At 42.6% G+C, this 5,823-nt stretch overlaps 1 non-coding gene across 1 annotated transcript; it reads left to right on the top strand.

Moving 5' to 3' along the window:
• Window positions 1-4,339: 4,339 nt before the first annotated feature.
• Window positions 4,340-4,477, top strand: LOC119944922. The gene has a single exon (XR_005456063.1). It is a non-coding gene; the product is annotated as a small nucleolar RNA SNORA7 (small nucleolar RNA).
• The last annotated feature ends 1,346 nt before the right edge of the window (window positions 4,478-5,823 follow it).

Below are 5,823 nucleotides of genomic sequence, written 5' to 3'. Positions count from 1 at the left end.
ATGCGGTAACTGGCCAAGAGAAATGACTTGCCCAAGGTCACACAGCAGACGTGTGGTGGAGCCAGGTTTGGATCCTAGATCCTTCTGATTCCCAGGCCCGTGCTCTATCCACTAAGCCATGCCACTTCTCGTATCATCATCATTATCATCATCATCCTCGCCAATATCCCCTCTTCCCCCCACATTAATCGATGTGTTGAATATGTGCTACCCTACTTTAGATCCTGAATTCAACGAGCTAATAGTAGTTTCCTGTATAGTACTGAAAAGACCAGAAAGAATTAAATGCAGTTTCCAAGGATGCCTGCTTACAACTGTCGGTTCCATATGAGCAGTGAACTACTAACTCTACTAACTCTAATACTAACTACTATCTACTAACTCTGTTACATTGTACTCTCCCAGTTGCTTAGTACGGTGCTCTGCCCACAGTAAGTGTACATGAATACATTGATAAGTGGACTGATCAGTTGATCAATTGATAAGTGGATGAATGAGCATTGTATGTCACTGCATTTGAAATTGGTCCCCTAAAGGGGAGCTAGCAGCTTAGATTACATGTATACATTTTAACAAAATTTTCTGAGGATGGGGTAATCAAATCAAATATTGGTGACCCAGCCTGCACAGGACAAAAAAAATTTTTTTGGCTGTTTTCCAGAGGAAATTGTCCAGTGGAAAAGGCCAGTTGAGATGTCCACTTTTGTCCCAAAACAGCAAGGATCAGAGCCACCAAAGGAGCCTCACGGATCTAAACAAATGCATATGGGCCTGATCCTATTTTCACAAATTGGATGCTTTGTGGCCCAGAGAAACACTATGGCCTAGTGGAAACAGCACCTGAGTTCTAATCCTGGTTCTGCCACTTGCTTGCTATGTGACTTTGGACTAGCCACTTAACTTCTCCGGGTATCAGTTTCCCCATAAGTAAAATGGGGATTCAGTATCTGGTCTCCCTCCTACTTAGTTTGTTAGTTGGGACAGGGACTGTCAAACCTGATAATCTTGTCTCTAACCCAGAGTTTAGTACAATGCTCTGTACATAGTAAGTGCTTAACAAACACCACAGTCATTATTATTGTTAGTGGAAAGAGCACAGAATTGGAAGTCAGGAGACTTGGATTCTAATCCTGGTTCTTCCACTTAACTGCTGGGGATCTTGGGCAAATCACCTAACTTCACTGTGCCTCACTTTCCTCATCTGAAAATCGGGATTAAATACCTGTTCTCCCTCTTTCTTGGACCTTGAGCCAGGTGTCTGAGAGGGACTGTATCCAATCTCATTATACTGTATCTATCCCAGCCTGGTGCGTAGCATAAACACTTATCAAATACTACTGTTTCATTATTTTGGAACATCCTTCTACTCGCCCCTCTTCAGAGACAGGGTATTTAGCCCTTACTTTGGCAAGGACACCTGACAGACTGAATGTCTGTATTTTCATCTGTCTTCCAGGTGTTATCATAGTAGTAATATTTATTTAGTGCTTACTGTGTGCAGAACACTGTACTAAGCATTAGGAAAGAGTAAACTATCTGGAATTAGACACCATTCCCTGTCCCTCTGGGACTCTCTCATCTCTTTCCCAGCTGGATCTGACTCCCCTTGAGGAATTTAGAAAAAAAATTTCCAGGGACCGTATGCCTTGTGTTGACTTAAAGAATAATGAAAGAGATGCCATTAGATTCTTCCAAGATGAGGATTAGTGTGAAGCCTGCTTTGTTTCACAGTTTGGTGTCACTTGAATTAGCACCTCCATGAAAACAAAAATTTCCATAATTGGTGATGTGTAATGAGAAGAAATAAGCCCTAATGAGGAACTTTCTCTGCAAGCCCACCTTATAGTACCTCATCCCTATCCACCTCTCCAGGTAACCCTCCAAGCTCCCACCCAAAGGAACCTGCTTAATAATGGTGGTATTTGTCAAGCACCAACTATGTGCTAAACTGGGATAGATAAAAGATAGTCAGGTCAGAATAATAAAGTCAGACCCAATCACACCATCACCAGACTCATAATCTAAGTAGGAGGGAGAATAGGCATTGAATTTCCTTTTTACAGATGAGGAAAGTGAGGCACAAAGAAGTTAGATGACTTGCCTACAGTCGTACAGTAGGTAAGTGGCAGATTTAGGATTTAGAATCCAGGTCTTCTTGCAATGGCTTCGTCTGCACTCCTTTCAAACATGTCTATGTCTCCCCTATCCTAAAATAATCCTCCCTTGACCCCACAGCTCCCTCCAGTAATTGCCCTATGTTCCTCCTACCATCCCCTCCAAGCTCTTGTGTAAATTTTCGACAACCTGATGTCTCAAATTCCTTTCCTCCAATTTTCTCCTTGACCCCCTCCAATCTGGATTCTGTCCCCTTCACTCCACAGAAACTACTCTCTGAATGGTCACCAAATATCTCCTTCTTGCCAAATCCAGTGGCCTCTACTCCATCCTAATCCTCCTCGACCTCTCAGCTGCCTTTGACACTTTGGACTACTCCTTTCTCCTGGAAATGTTATCCAACCTTGACTTCATTCACTCTGTTCTCTCCTGGTCGGTCATTCTCAGACTCCTTCACAGTTTCCTTCTCTGCCTTCCACCCCCTAACCTGTGGGGGTCCCTCAAGGTTCAGTTCTGGGTTCCCTTCTATTCTCCATCTGTACCCATTCTCCTGGAGAACTCACTCACTCCTATGCCTTCAACTACCACCTCTATGCAGATGATACCCAAATCTACATCTCCAGCCCTTATCTCTCGCTCCCTCTCTCCAGTCTCGCATCTTCTCCTGCCTTCAAGACATCTCTACATGGATGTCATCCCATCACTTCAAACCTCACATGTCCAGAACAGAGCTCCTTATCATCCCACCCAAACCCTGTCTGACTTTCCCATCACTGAAGAAGGCACCACCATCCTTCCTGTCTCACAGTCTCGTAAACTTGGCGTTCTCCTTAACCCCGCTCTCCCATTCAACTCTCATATTCAATGCATCACTAAATCCTGTCAGTCCCACCTTTGCAATATCTCTGAAATCCACCCTTTCCTCTCCATTCAAACTGCTACCACTGAGTAATACAATCACTCATCCTATCCCACCTGGATTACTGGATTACTACTGCTTACTGACCTCCCAGCCTTCTGTCTCTCCCCACTCCAGTCCATACTTCACCCTGCTGTCCAGATCATTTCTCTACAAAAGCATTCAGGACATGTCGCCCCACTCCTCAAAAAGCTCCAGTGGTTGCCCATCCACCTCTGCTTCAAACAAAGACTCCTCACCATTGGCTTTAAAGCACTCTACCACCTTGTCCCCTCCTACCTCACCTCCTTTCTCTCTGCACACTTCACTCCTTTAGTGCTAACCTTCTCACTGCCTCGATTTAGCCTATCTCACTGCCAACCCCTAGTCCACATCCTGGCTGTGGTCTGGAACGCCCTCCCTCCTCAAATTCGACAGATAATTGCTCTTCCCTTCCCCTCTTCAAAGACTTATTGAAGGCTCACCTCTTCCAAGAGGCCTTCCCAGACCAAACGCCATCCTTCCTCATTTCCCACTCCCTCCGAGTCACCCTTGACTTGTTCCTTTTGCTCTTCCCCGCTCCCAGCCTCACAGCATACATATCTGTAATTTTATTTATTTGTGTTACTGTCTGTGTCCCCTCTGGGCTGTAATCTTGTTGTGGGCAGGCAATGTGTCTGTTTAATGTTATATTGTACTCTCCCAAGTGCTAGGTACAGTGCTCTGCACAAAGTAAGAAATCAATAAATACAATTGAATGAATGAATGAATGTATATGTACATATATGCACAAGTATATACCCACTCACGTATATTATGTGTGTGTGTGTGTGTGTGTGTGTGTGTTTGTGTGTGTATTCTCACACTCTCTTTAGTATTCATACATTTTTGGGTACTCAATCATTTATTTTGACCACCCAGGTTGTAAATTTTGTTGTTGTTGTTGTTCCCCACTCCCCCGCTTCCCCCCACCCCCACAACCCTGTTAAATACATGCTTCTTTTGGGCAGGAAGCATATCACTTTTTTATATGGTACTTTCCAAGCACCAAGTGGCTGCTCGATAAATACTACTATTACTACTGCTAATAATAATAATGATGGTATTTGTTAAGCACTTAGTATGTGCAAAGCACTGTTCTAAGTGCTGGGGAGGTTACAAGGTGATCAGGTTGTCCCACGGGGGGCTCACCGTTTTAATCCCCATTTTACAGATGAGGTAACTGAGGCACAGAGAAGTTAAGGGACTTGCCCAAAGTCACACAGCTGACAGTTGGTGGGGCTGGGATTTGAACCCATGACCTCTGAGCCACACTACTACTTAAGTCCCCTCTCAGGGTTGCACGTGGAGAGTTTCCAGTACTCTACCAGTCTCGTCTATGGGAGGGAAAGTCAAGCGGAGGCATGCCCATTCCATTCTTAGTTTGGCCGGTGGCTAGCGAGTGGAAGGCAATCTGCTACAAGTCAAACTCACCCATGTTGGGCAACAGCGGCATGGGTGAGAGTCGAGGCTGGAGACTCAAGTTTACTGCACGGAAGGTAGCAATGGTAAACCATTTCCATATTTTTACCAAGAAAACTGTATGTATCCACTACCTGAATAAATGCAGAAGGAGAATGGGGTGTTCTGGGAGAGATGTATCTGTAGTGTCACTATGTCTTGGAAACGACTAGACGGCATAAGACCAGACTACTTAAGAAGATATGTAGAACTAACTGGGATTATTCAGGCAGGAGAAGAAACCTATGAAGATGTGGTCAAGTGTTCTGGGATCTAGGTTATATGCTGCCTTTAATGCATGGAAATAAAGCTAGTCATTCTCTACTATTCTCATCTATAACAGATGCAACCTCTTGAATAGATCAGTCTAAAACTAATTAAAAAATTACCTGAAAAAAGGAAAGGAGAGATTTAAAAGGAAATGTTACACTGTAAACTCCTTCTGAACAGGGAAGATGTCTGTTGTATCGTGCTCTCACAAATACTTAGTACAATAACTCTACACACAGTATAAGTGCTCAATAAATACCATTGATTGATTGATTAATTAATTATGGCCCAAAATGTATTGACTGACTTGGAGAGTTTGACTCAAGACAAAAGCAGCCTGAAGCTTAATGTTATAGAACAGTAGTGCAGTTATTAAAACCAACAACATGGTACAATCATTCACCAACATGTGTACTCATTCATTCAATCATATTTATTGAGCACTTATTATGTGCAGAGCACTGTATAACACACAAAAATCAGAAAGTCATCCACCCAATCTACTGATCAGACTCTATGTCAAATTCTGAGCCGTGTCCTTCCCAAAGGATGTAGAGAAATTGCAAAAAAATTCATTATTACTATTATTATTACTATTACTATGAATAATAATAATGTGTGAGAAAATAATCTGCATAAGGAATAGGTTAAAACATTGGGGTTGTTTAGGGATTGCAAAATGACTATATTTAAAGTATGTGGGGAGATTGTGTCATGAAGATGCTCACTACTAGGGACTAAAAAAGAGGAAATGTGTTAAAATTAAAACAGTAGAAATTTCTAGTGGTCAAAGGATCATTAACTTTCTATTCTTTACTATCAGGGTTATAAAACACTGGAGCCAGCTAGCATAGGATACTGTGAACTTCATCCTTGGAAATTTTAAGGAAAGACTAGACAATGGTCTTTCTGGATGGCTTATGTATTCACTTGCCAACAGGTAGGAAACGGGACCAAATGTTCTGCCAAGCCTAGAATTCCAAGGAAATTCTGCTATTATCATTAAAAATTTTAGAGGCAGTGAAGTGTGTTTAGACTCT

Source organism: Tachyglossus aculeatus, chromosome 23, assembly GCF_015852505.1.
Source record: "Tachyglossus aculeatus isolate mTacAcu1 chromosome 23, mTacAcu1.pri, whole genome shotgun sequence".
NCBI lineage: Eukaryota > Metazoa > Chordata > Mammalia > Monotremata > Tachyglossidae > Tachyglossus > Tachyglossus aculeatus.
This window is presented reverse-complemented; position numbering and strand designations above follow the sequence as displayed.